Consider the following 16,130-nt stretch of genomic DNA (forward strand, 5'->3'; position numbering starts at 1 on the left):
CAAGCAGCTATTTTAAAAACTTTGTGAGTATGATGTGATACATTTCAATGGTTTTGCAACCCCTGGTACTACGTTCACATTGTATAAAGATGTGTTATTGGCTTTTGTTTTTTCCTACCATTATCAACTTTTCTTATAGCATGATTTGACATACTTTAGTGTGCTTTCACTATTTATTTCCTACACTACATTCACCATGTATATGTGTCATGAATTTTCGTTTTTTTCTTTTTAACATCAATAGCTTTAAACACGCAGTTTGCTATTTTATGTGACCCCTTATATCTTAGCTCTATTGCATTACGTAAAGGTTTAACCCCCTGAGGATGAACTTGCGTGAAATCACCGTTTGAGCTTGCATATATGAAATCTATATAAATGAAGTTTGTTAAAATAAGCGCATTGTTTATATTTTATTCTTCCTATTATTATAACAGTATTAATTATATATTATTATAGGATGAACTATTAAAATTTAAATATCTTTAGTGATTAATAATAGAATGGTTAATATTCGAAATTTCAAATATGATTAATTTGACATAATATCTTTTTGATCTTAAATTCTTAGAACACAAGCCGTTACAGTTTGAAAGTTCTAAATCTTTTAGAATAAAACACTTGGTGAAAATGAAAGCTAACATTTGTAATTTAATCAATGTATAATAAACATATTTTAAAAGAAATTATTTGAATGTGACATTCTCTTGATTCTAAAGCTTAAAGGTGCAAGTTGTGACAATTTGTCACCTTAAAGCTCTTCTTATTTAAATTTTTAAAATATAATTTATATCAAAAAAATATTACCACAACATTCAATATAAAATATTCAAAGTATTTGTATCAAAAATTTTATTGGAGGAATGGTTAATTAGATGTGACATCTTTTTAACCTTAGAATTTAAAGTACAAGTTGTGACAGCTTATCTTTAAATTTTTTCTCCAAAAACAAAAATGTTCAACCAAGAAATTTTTTAACATCATAACATCTCTAGCAATAATTATAATTATAATTTTATTGAATTGACTTTGGTGTACACCTTGGTCAATTTTATATTTTTAGGGTGAATGAGCTTAGACAGTTCAAGAATCCTATATTTAACAAAAGTAAATCTAATTAAAAAATATCAACATACAAATATTTTCTACAAAGAACTACGTGACTCTGATTCTTCATTACACATGAAGATACGTAGGAGCAAGAACTAAATCTTGTCAAGCCAAAAAATAAAAAAAAATATTATCCTCCTTTTTATATAACAATAATAATTTTAACCTTTTTTTCAATGCATAATTTAAATTAGTTAAATAAAATATATTTGATAATTTTTGTGAGATAAATATTTTATAAATTATAAATAATTAGTTTAATTAATTAAAGGTAATCGTCTTAGGACGAACGTTGTGAGGTGCTGATACCTTCCTCACACGTAATCGACTCCCGAAATTAAAAATCTGGTTTTCGTAGACTATTTTCTATTTTATGGTTTTTCCAATGTTTTTCCATAAAAAACATAGGTGGCGACTCCTCTTTTCCAATTTATTTTTCGCCGTCCCGTCGCGACCGAGGTTGCTACAAGCCTCTCTACAGAAATATCAGAAAGAAGAGAGAAAATTTACTTTTTTTACCTTTTGTTTTCTTCTCACTCATCTTTCTCTATATTTTTTTTTCATGTGCCGATTGATTTTAATCAAAAACCAATTATGACATAAGCAATCTTACATCATCCTTGTCACCTAAGCCCATTTTTCTCCTATAAATACCCATCAAACCTCACATTCTCCTCATCTCACTCTCTCTACGAGACTCCCATAGGCCCCTCTCTCTCATTTTTATTTTCCCTTCTTCTAAACACCACACCATCATAAATCAACCTTCATTACCTTTCTCAACATCAAACAACTTTCATCATCTTCTTCCTTACTCATCACCTTTACTCACCCAAGGTAGGGAGGAGTGAGGATTGAACTCTTTATGCTTTTATTTTATTCTATTGTCATTTGCTAAAATTACTTATTGGTTCTACATGAATCTATTGTTATTCTGAATTTTGTTAAAACATTTTTGGATGTTATTTTGTTCTAAATCTTTTTGGAAATCCTCTAAATTAAGGGAAGACTCTACCAAAGTTTTCTAGAATTGTTAAAGTTTGTTTCATGTTTTTCCAGAACCAAGAACCTTTACCCAAAAATCTGTTAGCCTAAATCCAGATTGAACACAAGAGAATCAAAATTCCATAACTTTCATTTTACTCATCCAAATGATTCGAAATCATGGTTTTTGAAAACTAGACTTTAAAGGGTTCAATTTAGACTTTGGAATCACTCAAAAAAAATGTTTTTAAACAAGGGAAATAATGAATATGTAATATTGTGTTTGAGTTTTGGAAATGCAAGATAAATTACCTGAGTTGTATGAATTTACTGTATCAAGAATGATTTTCAAAATTATTTACATACTCAAAAGCTAGACTTGATGATATTTTCATCCATATAAATATTATATTTTCTTCATTTGATTTACTACTTCAACAAAAAAAAGGGAAATGAATATAGATTTTCCATATATCTGGAAAACTATGAACACCATATATACTCAAAAAAATTACTATAAATTATTTAGTACGAGTTACCTTATGATTTTTGGCTTTCTAAAAAACTAGCTAATTAGATGTATTAAACACCATTAAAAATATTTAAGTATTTTGATAAGGTTATGAATCTCAAAATTTTAGTTTTATGTAAGTTGCTCACTAGAAACTTCCCCGAGAGTATATATGAGTTTGTATGAACTTTCATAATTTTTATAATTTTTTTTTAATTTTTATAGATTAATTTATGGCCATACTAATTGACAAAGCTAGCTTACTAGCTAGTCGATTGGTGCAATTTATTGTTGAACATAAAGGAATGAAATGCATAAACGAAGAAGGGAGGTAGAACATACCAATTTATTTATTCATCTTAGAATATTTATACAAAAGACATAGGTAAAGAATATATAGTTGTAATGAAAAAAAAAAAAAAAAAAAACGCAATTGCTTGCTTTAACATGTAAAAAAAGCTTGCATTGTACACTACGTACCATTGAAAGAGATGTTGAATTGTTTTTTTTTTTTTTTTTTTTTTTTTTTTTTTTTTTTGTATATAAAGGGGTGGGCAGCACGCTCCTTTTCTATAATCTATTCTCTCATTCTTTATTTTTTCTGTTATCTTATCAGACAGTTTCCATTATAAATGGCATCGCGGAGTTTTCTCCTTATGTTTGTTATCTATGCAAAGAAGACTTTTTACTTCACTAAATTAAAAAATATAAAAAATACTTGAAATAAATTAAAAAAAAAATAATTTACTAAAATAGGTGATTTTGGATAGCGTGACACCACATACGCGTTTTCTTTTTCATGTGGTGTCACGCTATCCAAAATCACCTATTTTAGTAAATTATTTTTTTTTTATTTCAAGTATTTTTTATATTTTTTAATTTAGTGGAGTAAAAAGTCTTGTTTGCGTAGATAACAAAAATAAGGAGAAAACTCTGCGATGTCATTTATAATGGAAACTGTCTGATAAGATAACAGAAAAAATAAAGAATGAGAGAATAGATTATAGAAAAGGAGCGTGCTGCCCACCCCTTTATATAAAAAAAAAAAAAAAAAAAAAAAAAAAAAAAAAAAAAAACAATTCAACATCTCTTTCAATGGTACGTAGTGTACAATGCAACCTTTTTTTACATGTTAAAGCAAGCAATTGCGTTTTTTTTTTTTTTTTTTTCATTACAACTATATATTCTTTACCTATGTCTTTTGTATAAATATTCTAAGATGAATAAATAAATTGGTATGTTCTACCTCCCTTCTTCGTTTATGCATTTCATTCCTTTATATTCAACAATAAATTGCACCAATCGACTAGCTAGTAAGCTAGCTTTGTCAATTAGTATGGCCATAAATTAATCTATAAAAATTAAAAAAAAATTATAAAAATTATGAAAGTTCATACAAACTCATATATACTCTCGGGGAAGTTTCTAGTGAGCTACTTACATAAAACTAAAATTTTGAGATTCATAACCTTATCAAAATACTTAAATATTTATAATGGTGTTTAATACATCTAATTAGCTAGTTTTTTAGAAAGCCAAAAATCATAAGGTAACTCGTACTAAATAATTTATAGTAATTTTTTTGAGTATATATGGTGTTCATAGTTTTCCAGATATATGGAAAATCTATATTCATTTCCCTTTTTTTTTGTTGAAGTAGTAAATCAAATGAAGAAAATATAATATTTATATGGATGAAAATATCATCAAGTCTAGTTTTTGAGTATGTAAATAATTTTGAAAATCATTCTTGATACAGTAAATTCATAAACTCAGGTAATTTATCTTGCATTTCCAAAACTCACACAATATTACATATTCATTATTTCCCTTGTTTAAAAACTTTTTTTTAGTGATTCAAAGTCTAAATTGAACCCTTTAAAGTCTAGTTTTCAAAAACCATGATTTCGAATCATTTGGATGAGTAAAATGAAAGTTATGGAATTTTGATTCTTTTGTGTTCAATCTTAACAGATTTTTGGAGTTTTCACGTGGCCTGTCCAAAATCACCTATTTTAATAAATTATTATTTTTAATTTATTTCGAGTATTTTTTATTTTTTATTTTTAATTTAGTAGGGTCAAAAAGCCAAGCAAACAATATCTTGCAGTTTGCAACAAGGTTAACCATGCATGTCGGTTCTGTAGGAGTACTCACGTGTTAACAACCATGTGCTGTTATCCCTGTTGAAGTTGTTATCATTTCTGTTGCTATCTCTTGTTGAAGTTGTTATCATTTCTGCTGTTACCTCTTCCTTTTATATAGGTTTCGGTTATTATTAATTCAAATGTATCGTTGATACAAATGTATATAAAAAGCCCACAGCATGAATAAAAATGTATCACGTTAAAATAATACTATACAGTTCTCCCTTTATCTATATGGTATCAGACTTGCCTATTGCTTAAACTGCATCCGATCCTCCCATATCCCAATGGCCCTCACCACTACTTCCCCATCTCTTGTTGAATTCCCCACAGCTTCTACCCTCCCCATCAAACTCACGACCTCTAACTATCCGACTTGGTTCAAACAAGTGCATCACCTCTTTGTTGCTAATGACACTATTGGCTACATCACAGGTGCGACTCCCTGCCCTCCTGCCACCATTGGCACCGGCGACACTATCACCGCCAACCCGGCATACTCTCACTGGGTCCGACAAGACCATTATGTCTTTCTCGCTCTCTTGGGCTCTTGTGGCCTCGAGGCTCAAGTTATCATGTCCTCTGCGCAATCCTCTGCTGATGCGTGGGCAAGGCTCACTAAAGCTTATGCAAATCGCTCTCGCACTCGTGTTATGTCTCTAAAAGAGAGGCTGGCTTCTATCTCGAAAGGAACCTCCGCTGTGAGTGACTATCTCCGCTCCATCAGGTTCATTCCGGATGAACTTGCATTGATTGATCACCCCGTGGATGATCTTGACTTAGTGATTGCTACTTTGAATGGTCTCGGCCCATCCTTCCGTGAGTTTAACGCTTCAATGCGTGCCCGTGACACACCGCTGTCCTTCGACGAGTTGTATGACAAGCTCGTGGATTTCGAAACCTTTCTCCAGCGTGAAGAGCGTCATCACCAAGCACTTCCTGTCACTGCAAATCATGCTCACCGCTCCTCTTCCAATCATCACCGTGGCAAACGGTATGCTCGTGACTCCTCCTCCGGGACCAAAGCTCCTCCCCACACCAACTCCTCCTCTTCTACCCACCGCACTACATCTCCTCCCACTTCCCATCACTCGTCCTCCGCCTCGGTCCCTATTTGTCAGTACTGCGATCGTCGTGGTCATACGGCCAAGACTTGCTACCGGTTGCATGGTTTTCCTGGACGCTCAACAGCAAATGTCGCCACCACCACTGAACAAACTGATCCTACCTGGCTTTTAGACTCTGGTGCATCTCACCACGTCACTAATGATCTCGCCCAACTCTCAATCACAAATGACTACACGGGCCATGATCAACTAGTGGTAGCAAATGGTAAGGGTCTCCCGATTAAACATCTTGGTTCTACCAATATTTCCACTCCTTCCCAATCTCTTCAACTCACAAACGTTTTGCATGTACCCACTGTTTCCCATAATCTCATCTCTGTTTCCCAATTATGTCAAACTAATGATGTGTCCATTGCATTTTTCCCTTGGCACTTTGAGGTCAAGGATCTTCAAACAGGTGCGATTCTGCTGCGCGGACGGAATGAAGGAAACGTGTACAAGTTAAGGCCACCTCTCCCACCACCACAAAGTCATCACGCTTACTCCCAACCCTCCATCCAACTCTGGCACCATCGTCTTGGTCACCCAGCCTCCCGCACACTTCATCACACTCTCAAGGCCAACAAACTACAACACTCTCCGTCTTCTTCGTCACCGTGTTTAGACTGTCTCCAAAATAAGAGTCATAAGTTACCCTTTCATAGGTCTAGTTTATCTAGTTCTGTTCCTCTTGAAATAATTTACTCTGATGTATGGGGTCCTGCATCTGAGTTATCCATAAATGGATTTTCATATTATGTAATTTTCATTGATTTATTTTCCAAATACGTGTGGCTTTATCCTATGAAACACAAATCCGATGTCTCTACTATATTTCCCATTTTTAAGTCACTCGTTGAAAATCAACTAAATACCAAAATTAAAACTCTCTACTCAGACAATGGTGGTGAATTTCTTAAGCTACGCCACTTTCTTCAAACCAATGGTATATCTCATCTTACTACCCCTCCCCACACCCCAGAACATAATGGTCTTGCTGAACGCAAGCACCGCCATTTAACTGAAACAGCCAAATGTCTTCTCCATCATGCCTCCCTACCCCTCTCATTCTGGTGTCATGCCTTCCAAACCGCGGCCTATCTTATCAACCGCATGCCCACCCGCAGCCTCCATATGAAAACCCCACTTCAAACTCTCTTTAATTGCTTGCCTAATTACAAAAAACTCCGAACCTTTGGTTGTCTTTGCTTTCCATGGCTTGTTCCTTACACTAATAGCAAACTTCTCCCTAAGTCTCAACCATGCATCTTTTTAGGCTATAGCCCAACCCAAAGTGCTTACATTTGCTATAACTCCTCCACTCAAAAATTTTACACTTCTCGCCATGTGCAATTTGTAGAAAATATTTTCCCTTACCCTGTCCAATCCTCGTCCAACTCTTCTTCTACTCCTCCCGATCCAAGCCCAATCTTACCACTTTCCCTCACCCATAACTCCCCTGAGCTCGTGAATCCCACCACATCGAATTCCCCCACCGCTCCTGCACCCTCTATCCCGACCTCACCACTCCCGGATTCCTCCACCACCACCGCATCTGCTACCCCCTCCCATGACTTGTACACGGATTCATCAATTCCGTCTGTTGCAGCAGAACCTTCACCGGTGGTCCCTGATCCCGTTCCAACTTCATCTCATCCGATGATCACTCGTTCCAAAAATGGTATATTCAAACCCAAACAGGTTCATCTTGCCACCAAGTTTCCTCTTCCAAACCCGATTGAGCCTTCATGTTATACTCAGGCTCTTAAACACCAGGAGTGGAAATCTGCCATGTCTGAGGAATTCAATGCTCTAATTGCTAATGGAACATGGTCATTGGTTCCTCGTGAATCTCATTTCAATGTGATTGGCAATAAATGGGTCTTTCGCATCAAACGGAAACCTGATGGCTCTATTGCCCGCTACAAAGCTCGCTTGGTTGCAAAAGGGTTCCATCAACGCCCTGGCCTTGATTACATTGACACCTTCAGTCCAGTGGTAAAGCCTCAAACCATTAAATTAGTGTTGTGCATCGCCTTATCTCGTGGCTAGGCTTTACAGCAGATGGACGTTAATAATGCCTTCTTACACGGCACCATTTCGGAGGACCTATATATGTCTCAACCCTCTGGTTTTGTTCATCCACACCTTCCTCATCATGTCTGCAAATTACACAAATCACTGTATGGCCTCAAACAGGCTCCACGTGCCTGGTACAATGCACTTCGCGGCTTCCTGCTTGCCTTTGGCTTCACCAACTCCAGATCTGACACGTCCCTATTTATCTATCACGATCATGGTGTTACTGCATACTTCCTGGTATATGTGGATGACTTACTACTTACTGGTAACAACAAACAATTTTTATCCAAGTTTCAATCTGCCCTGGCTGACAAATTTTCGCTTAAGGACCTTGGCACTCCTAGTCACTTTCTTGGGGTTGAAATAATTCCAACGCGGACAGGACTCTTCCTTACTCAGCATCACTACATCCGTGATCTTCTTCATTCATCAGCAATGCATGATGCTAAACCCGTTTCCACTCCTATGAGTACCTCATGTGACCTATCTGCTACTTCTGATGCCTCCACTTGTAATATCTCTGAATATCGCAGAATTGTTGGTTCACTTCAATATCTATCACTAACTCGCCCTGATGTCTCCTTCTCTGTCAACAAACTATCTCAGTATATGGCTGCCCCAACTGACATTCACATGCAGGCTGCAAAACGGGTGCTTCGTTATCTCAAAGGATCCATTACTCATGGCCTTCACTTACGCTGTGACTCTAATCCTCAGTTAACAGCATTTTGTGATGCTGACTGGGCTGGTGACACTACTGATCGTCGCTCCACAGCAGCGTATCTTATCTATTATGGACCCAATGCCATCTCTTGGTCATGCAAGAAACAAAATTCAGTTGCTAAATCATCCACTGAGGCTGAATATCGCACAATCAGCACCACAGCTGATGAATTACTTTGGTTACAACAATTATTATCGGAACTTCATTATCCTCTTACTCAGCAGCCTACTATTTATTCTGATAATATAGGTGCCACCTATCTCTGTGCCAATCCAGTGTTCCACTCACGCATGAAACATTTAGCCATCTCTTATCATTTCATTCGCGAGCTAGTTGCTGCCAAGAAACTTAAAGTACTGCACATACCTTCAAGCGATCAACTTGCAGACTTGCTCACAAAACCTCTCTCCATTACACGTTTTGGTTCTCTTACTGCCAAGATTGGTGTTGTCTCCGCCTCCACCATCTTGAGGGGGCGTGTAGGAGTACTCACGTGTTAACAACCATGTGCTGTTATCCCTGTTGAAGTTGTTATCATTTCTGTTGCTATCTCTTGTTGAAGTTGTTATCATTTCTGCTGTTACCTCTTCCTTTTATATAGGTTTCGGTTATTATTAATTCAAATGTATCGTTGATACAAATGTATATAAAAAGCCCACAGCATGAATAAAAATGTATCACGTTAAAATAATACTATACAGTTCTCCCTTTATCTATAGGTTCTTGCTCTAGTCCAACAATGGCAGCTCAAGGTTTTGGTCTCATGTTGGGTGGGAGGTAGTTACAAAGTCTAACGATTATGGCGGTTTGGGTTTGCGTGAAACTCGTACCATGAATGTTGCACTATTAGGAAAGTTGTTGTGGGATTTTGTTGAAAACCCAACCAAACCTTGGGTTCGCCTTCTCTCTCATAAGTATCTTAATGGTCAGTCAATTCTGTGTGCCACTAAACAAAGGGGAAGCTCTCAAGTGTAGCTTAGTATTGTGAAAGCAATGGGAAAGCTGCGAGAGGGATTCCGGCCTTGTCTGGCGGATGGGCAATCCTCCATGTGGTTTGATGATTGGTTGGGACTAGGAGCCTTGGGTCGCCTGGTTCAATTCGTTCATATTTCTGACTCAGATAGAAATGTGGCCAGTTTTTGGGAACAAGGGAGATGGAAGCTTGACTCAATGAGTACGATACTTCCTTCTGAAATTGCGACAAGGGTTCAACAGGTGCAAGTTCCGTTGGTTCAGAGTGGCAGAGATACTTTTTCTTGGATTGGTGAAGCCTCAGGTTGTTACACAGTGTCGTCCGAAGTCAAATTTCTAGAGTCTGCATCTCATTTAACTCCAGATACGATTTGGCAGAAAGTTTGGAAGTTGGAGGTGCCAGTGAAGATTAGCTTTTTTCTTTGGGAAGGGCTGCATGGGGCTTTGCCTACCAACCTTGCGCGTTTTAGGCGCCGTTTGGCTCCCTCTGGTGCTTGTGCGCGCTGTTCCTGTAGTTCAGAGTCCATCATTCATGCCCTTCGAGACTGTCCACACTCTCGTCAAGTGTGGTTTGACTCTGGGCTTGCGCCTCAAATTTCCTTTGCCGAGATGGAGTGTGTAGCATGGCTGCGATCAATCATATTACATCCTCAAGTGGCTGTGTTAGCTAACCTACTTTGGTGGCTTTGGAGGTTTCGAAATAATATGATGTTTCCTGGTAAAAAGTGGTCGCTTTCTTATCTGTTTCGCCAGATTGAAGAAGCCCGGGTGCAAAACCAGATTTATCTTGCCAAACGTAAATTGTGGCAAGTAAACGTCAAATGGAGTCCCCTAGAACCATCTTGGGTTAAGCTAAATGTGGATGGCAGTTTTGTTCCCCAGCTTAATGCTATGGGGTTTGGTGGTGTTGTGCGGAATTCAGTTGGGGAATGGAAACTTGGGTTTGCAGTTGGCCTCCAGAGCGGTGATTCCTTCCGGGCAGAATTACTAGCAGTTGTCGAAGGCCTTGAGCTTTGTTGGAAGGAGGGGTGTAAGAAGGTTATTTGCGAATCCGATTGTTTAGGTGTTATCAATACAGCTAAGAGCTGGGGGAAAGGGGCTCAACCTAGACACAAATACTATGATATTATTAAAAGGTTGACAGATCAGTGTTCCCGAGCTTGGGAGGTGGAGTTTGTTTGTATCCCTCGCGAAATCAACTGTGTGGCCCATTCACTAACACGGTGGGGTGTCCAACATTTGAACTCGAATGTTTCATGGAGGAGTTCTCCAAATTTTATTCTATTTGCTTTAGGAGTTGACTCAATGTCATCTAAGTTCTAGTGTATTTTGTCTTTTATCTTTCATAATGATACAAAAAAAAAAAAACAATATCTTGCAAGTTGTCACCACTAACATAACCTCTGATAATTCTCCTGCTTCGGCACCCTTACCACAGAAGCAGTATGCTACCGACTCTTCATTGGATCCTCTTGTAACAATAGGATTAATATTGATAATGACATTCGTAACTTTATCAATACTAATTAGAAAATTCGTTGAGCAAGAGTTTTACGGAATGCAGTAGAATAGATGTCCAGAATTTTGTATATAAACCCCATTATCGTTTTTTTTTCTTCATGTATACCCTTAATTAGGTTCTCCCTTATCTGTTATTAATTTTGTAAAATAAAATAAAATTAATTTTGTAAAATTATTATTCTCTAATTTATTTATTATTTTTCTTGATATGTGTTGACAATTATTTTGGGAGGAGAAAAACCATTACTATTGGAGAGTTAAAATAGTATTAAATTTGAATAAATATGCACGTAAAAAAAATGATATGTAATAAAACATGTTCTGTAATGATATATTACTTGATTTTAAAAGTTATTCCTACCTACACTATATATCATATATTATTAAAAAAAATGTAACTATTCTATAATAATATATAATATATGTTAAATTTTATTCAAAATCAATATTAAAATTATATATAAATTAATATATGTTAAATAAATTTATGTTTACACATATTATATCTATAATATTTTTTTTATATGTTACTGTATATAACATTTTCTATTAAATTTTTATAATATAACATTTTCTATTATAAATTTTTATAATATATTATTTCGTATTTTTAGCATAATCTAAAATAATTTGATATTTTATTTTTATAAAATAAAATTGATGTAATATATTTATTTTAAAATATACTAAAATATGAATATTTTGATTATCTTCAAGTTATTATTCAATTTTAACAAAATTTGATATATATATATATATATATATATATATATATATATATAAAGTGATATGAACTTTTAATCTAACGGTTGAATTTACAAAATTTACATTTAATTTAAAGTTATTAAGCGGTGTAATACTTAATAAAAGTTATACCGGTGTCGTTGAACCCTCCTCTATATATATATATATTAATCTAGTAATACATTTTAATCATTCTTAATCTATACCTATTAATTATAAAGGAAATAGATTTTGATAACCACCTTTTTTTATTTTTTATATTGAATATTATTATCCTTAAATTTAATAATTTTTTTTTTAAAAATTCAAAATTAAATTTCTATTCTTATATTAAATACTATTATCTTTAGATTTAACAAAATTAACTTTTTCAAATTTTTTCAAAAATAAATATATAAAGACACAAATAGCGTTTTCCCAACTAATTCTTAATAAAGTTAATCTCAATACTTCCAATTTTTAGTAACAGAGAAGTTTGATTTTTTTAACACGAAGAATATAAGAGAAGGTATCCAACATTAAAGTGCAAAGCAAAGTTCGATTTTTTTAACACCGAAGAATATAAGAGAAAATAAACTAAGGTCCAAAATGAGCGAGCCCCACTTTATTGGCTATCACCAAAAGTATCATGCAAAGTTCAATTTAAAATCTCTTTATTATCAAATTAATTAAAAATAAATTTCTAAAAGTAATATCAATTATAAGTAAAATAATTATATATTTATTTATATTAAATAAAGAGAACATATTACATGTGCTAAACAAACTAAAGAGTGATACGTTTTTGAGAAAAAGTTAATCAAAATTTTCAAATCTTGGTGATTAAATGATCCCTTCTCACCAATTCAGTTACACCTTTCAATGTTGGATAGTAGGGTAGTATCTAAATTTCTAATGTGCGTAATAAGCTCAAACGCTAATGTTAGATTTGATTTGCAAATAAGCTTTCCTAATATCATGACTCCATCGATTTGTATTAACATTAAAATTAAAATTGTATGATGAAGTGAACCATAAATATTTTATATATACATTATGAGTAAACAATGTATATGTATAATATGATAGCATAATCGCTAATCTAACGAATAAAAAAACTAAAATATCTTAATTAAAACAATCACTATAATATATATATATATATACTAATTAAATACAAATTCAAATTATAATGATTTGTGCTTAACGCAACTAATTATTTAAATATTATTTCCTTTTTTTCTTAAAGACCACATGATAATGTATAATTTATTCAATAATTAAATTGACAAAATTTACTTTTTTTTATAAAAAAGAGTGAAATAGTTGATAAAAATTATATTAATATAATTTGATTCCTTATTATATATATATATATATAGGAAGTTCAAATAATATCGATGTAACTTTTATCAACTATTACGTCGTTCAATAACTTTTAATTAAATGTGAATTTCGTCAATTCAATCGCTAAATTATAATCATATAATCTTGTATGTGTATATCAAATTTTGTTAAAATTAAATAAAAATTTGAATATAATCAAAGTGATCATATTTTAATATATTTTGAAATGTATATATATTTAATACATCAATTTTATTTTATAAAAATAAAGTATCAAATCATCTTAGATTAAAATAAATTTTGTACATATGATTTAGGAGGAAGGAATTTTCAATCTAATTAATGATAAGTTTTAAAAAAATCATATTTAATTAAAAATTATTGAACGATGTAATAGTTGATAAAAGTTATATCGATGTCATTTGAACCTTTTTCATTATATATATATATATATATATATATATATATATATATATATATATATATATATATATATATGAGGAATCTGTTTACTCTAGTAAGTCTACCTAGACTTACTCCGTCAATAACTTATGTTTTACATCAAATTTCGACGATCCAACAGTTAAATTTAAAGTTCTTAATGCACAGATCAAATTTGTAAAATTTTTAAAAATTTAAAAATCATTTGATACTTCAGTTTATTAATTCAAATTGATAGATAATCATAAAATTATTTTATACATTATTTTATAAAATAATTTTATGATTATCCGTCAATTTGAATTAATGAAATGAAGTATCAAATAATTTTCTAATTTTCAAAAAATTGTAAACTTGATATACGCATATATATATATATATATATATATATATATATATATATATATATATATATATATATATATATATATAAGCAAACATATAATAAAATCTAAACGTAATTAATAGTCTCGCATTATATCCCACCAATCGAGGCATCAAGCTTTGATATTTGAATTAAAATAAAAGATACATCTATATTTTCCGGGTATCTTTTTCTTCAACGTCAACCCCAGGACAAGGTCAACAGATCAGCCTTATACATACTTTAGGCTTCCTTAAAAAAACTATTTTAGATTAATATTTGTATAAGTTTTCCAAAGTTTCAAACTTAAAATTCACTTTTTACGTTGTTAAAAAATTCATTTTAAAAAATTTCTCTATAAAAAAATATAAATATAATTATTTTTTCAAATTTTATCTTTTTTTTTTAATTTTTTTATCAAAATATATTATTATTAATTTTTGAAAAGTTTCATTTTAATTTTTACTTTAGATTTAATAATATGTTAGATGGACCTTTAATTTCTTGATCTTGGTTATATGGTCTCTCTAATATACTTCCTCTCCTCAATTCAAAACTTACAAAAGTAATTTGTCACGCTATATCTTTATATATAATCACTGAATATAATTTGTATTATGTTCTCTCGGGTGAATATGACTCAACCTAACTTGTTAACTTCATCTAATCTGAGATTGATTTAGACAGATTTTGATTTTAAAATTGGATTCAATGCATTTCTTGAATGGTTCAAGTTATGTTTTTAACTGTGAAACCTAATTTGATAAATTATATATTCTATTATAAAATAAATTTTATGAATTATTGTGTATTAATATTAGAAATTTAATAATACTTTCTATAACACGATGTTACATTTATAATATAATTATTTATTTTAAAATATATATTATAAGTTATACCTTATTTATATATTTTTAGGTCATGATCAATTCAAGTTTAATCTTTAAAAGATGATATAAACAAACATTTGAGTCAAATTTGAACAATAATTAGTTGACCCAACTTAATTCCAACAGCACTCGAGCGGATGGCACAGAGGAATTAATCATCCGCGGTCTTTTAGCTAAACACAAATCAGGGAATCATCAATGTATTTAGTTATTTTTTAAATTAATTAGTATAGAAATATGCATAAAACATAACAAATTAATAAGACGCACAGTACTTAACACATATACTAACAATTAAAAATAAAAGATATAAATTTAAGAGGTGATCTTAAACTCTAGAAAAACTTACCAAACGCATAATGAAGTTGGCTTCTCTTACGATGTGAGGGAGAGATGTTTTTGTTTTGTCAATGCAGTGTGAAGGAAAGAGAAAGAGCCCCAGTAAAAAAGATCTTTTGTGCGTGCGTGATAGAGTAGTGAGATTGATAGAAAAGAAAATGATGGTGTATATCAAGACTAAAGAGTAGGTATTTTGTGTCTTGTGTGCGTGAGTGAAAGAAAGTCCCCCCTTATGAGTATGTATATAAAGAGTCAATATATATAAACAAGCAAAAGAGTGTATAAAAGAGGTTCAAATTAAATCAGAATAAGGGACAATTTAATCATAATATAATGTTACTTTGCCCCTTCCCCTAGCTATGCTATCATCATCCAAAAGTGTGACAAAAGAGAATAAATTTGGTAATAGAACTAGAACGAAATAACTTCTTTAGTCAAAGGAATATTATGGTTGAATTTTAACTTCTTCCATATCCATGCGCTCTTTTGCTTGTTTATATTTACTCTTCAGTGATTATTGGTTAATTGCACATTATCACGTCTCTCTTCCCATTGAGAGAAGAATCCAATGAGGACGTGTTGGTTGTGCCGCATGCGCGTGTATTATTTGCTGAGATGAATCTTGTCTATTTGAAGAGATTTTCTAAAAAAATTCTGCAAATTAAATTTTTATCAGATGTATATATTTTTTATCAGATGCATCTTATAATTTGTTTTTTACCTCAAGTTTTAAACTTACGATTAGATAAATTATATTTTATTGTATATTATATGTAAAAGAACTAAAGATGTTTGTTACGAGCAATTAAAGTGTTCATAAGCTGAGTACTCAGCATACATAGGTACCTGTGACCATATATTCCGGA

At 32.5% G+C, this 16,130-nt stretch overlaps 1 long non-coding RNA gene across 2 annotated transcripts in view; it reads right to left on the reverse strand.

Moving 5' to 3' along the window:
* The window catches only part of LOC109791567 (uncharacterized), a 37,667-nt gene extending 21,780 nt beyond the window's left edge, over nt 1-15,887 (reverse strand). For both annotated transcript variants that reach the window (XR_014429720.1, XR_002239045.3), the window contains exon 1: nt 15,275-15,887. This is a non-coding gene — a long non-coding RNA (uncharacterized LOC109791567). The remainder of the gene's footprint in view (nt 1-15,274) is intronic.
* Between the last annotated feature and the right edge of the window lie 243 nt (nt 15,888-16,130).

This window comes from Cajanus cajan, chromosome 9, assembly GCF_000230855.2.
Source record: "Cajanus cajan strain Asha chromosome 9, NIPB_CcT2T_4, whole genome shotgun sequence".
In the NCBI taxonomy this organism is placed as follows: domain Eukaryota; kingdom Viridiplantae; phylum Streptophyta; class Magnoliopsida; order Fabales; family Fabaceae; genus Cajanus; species Cajanus cajan.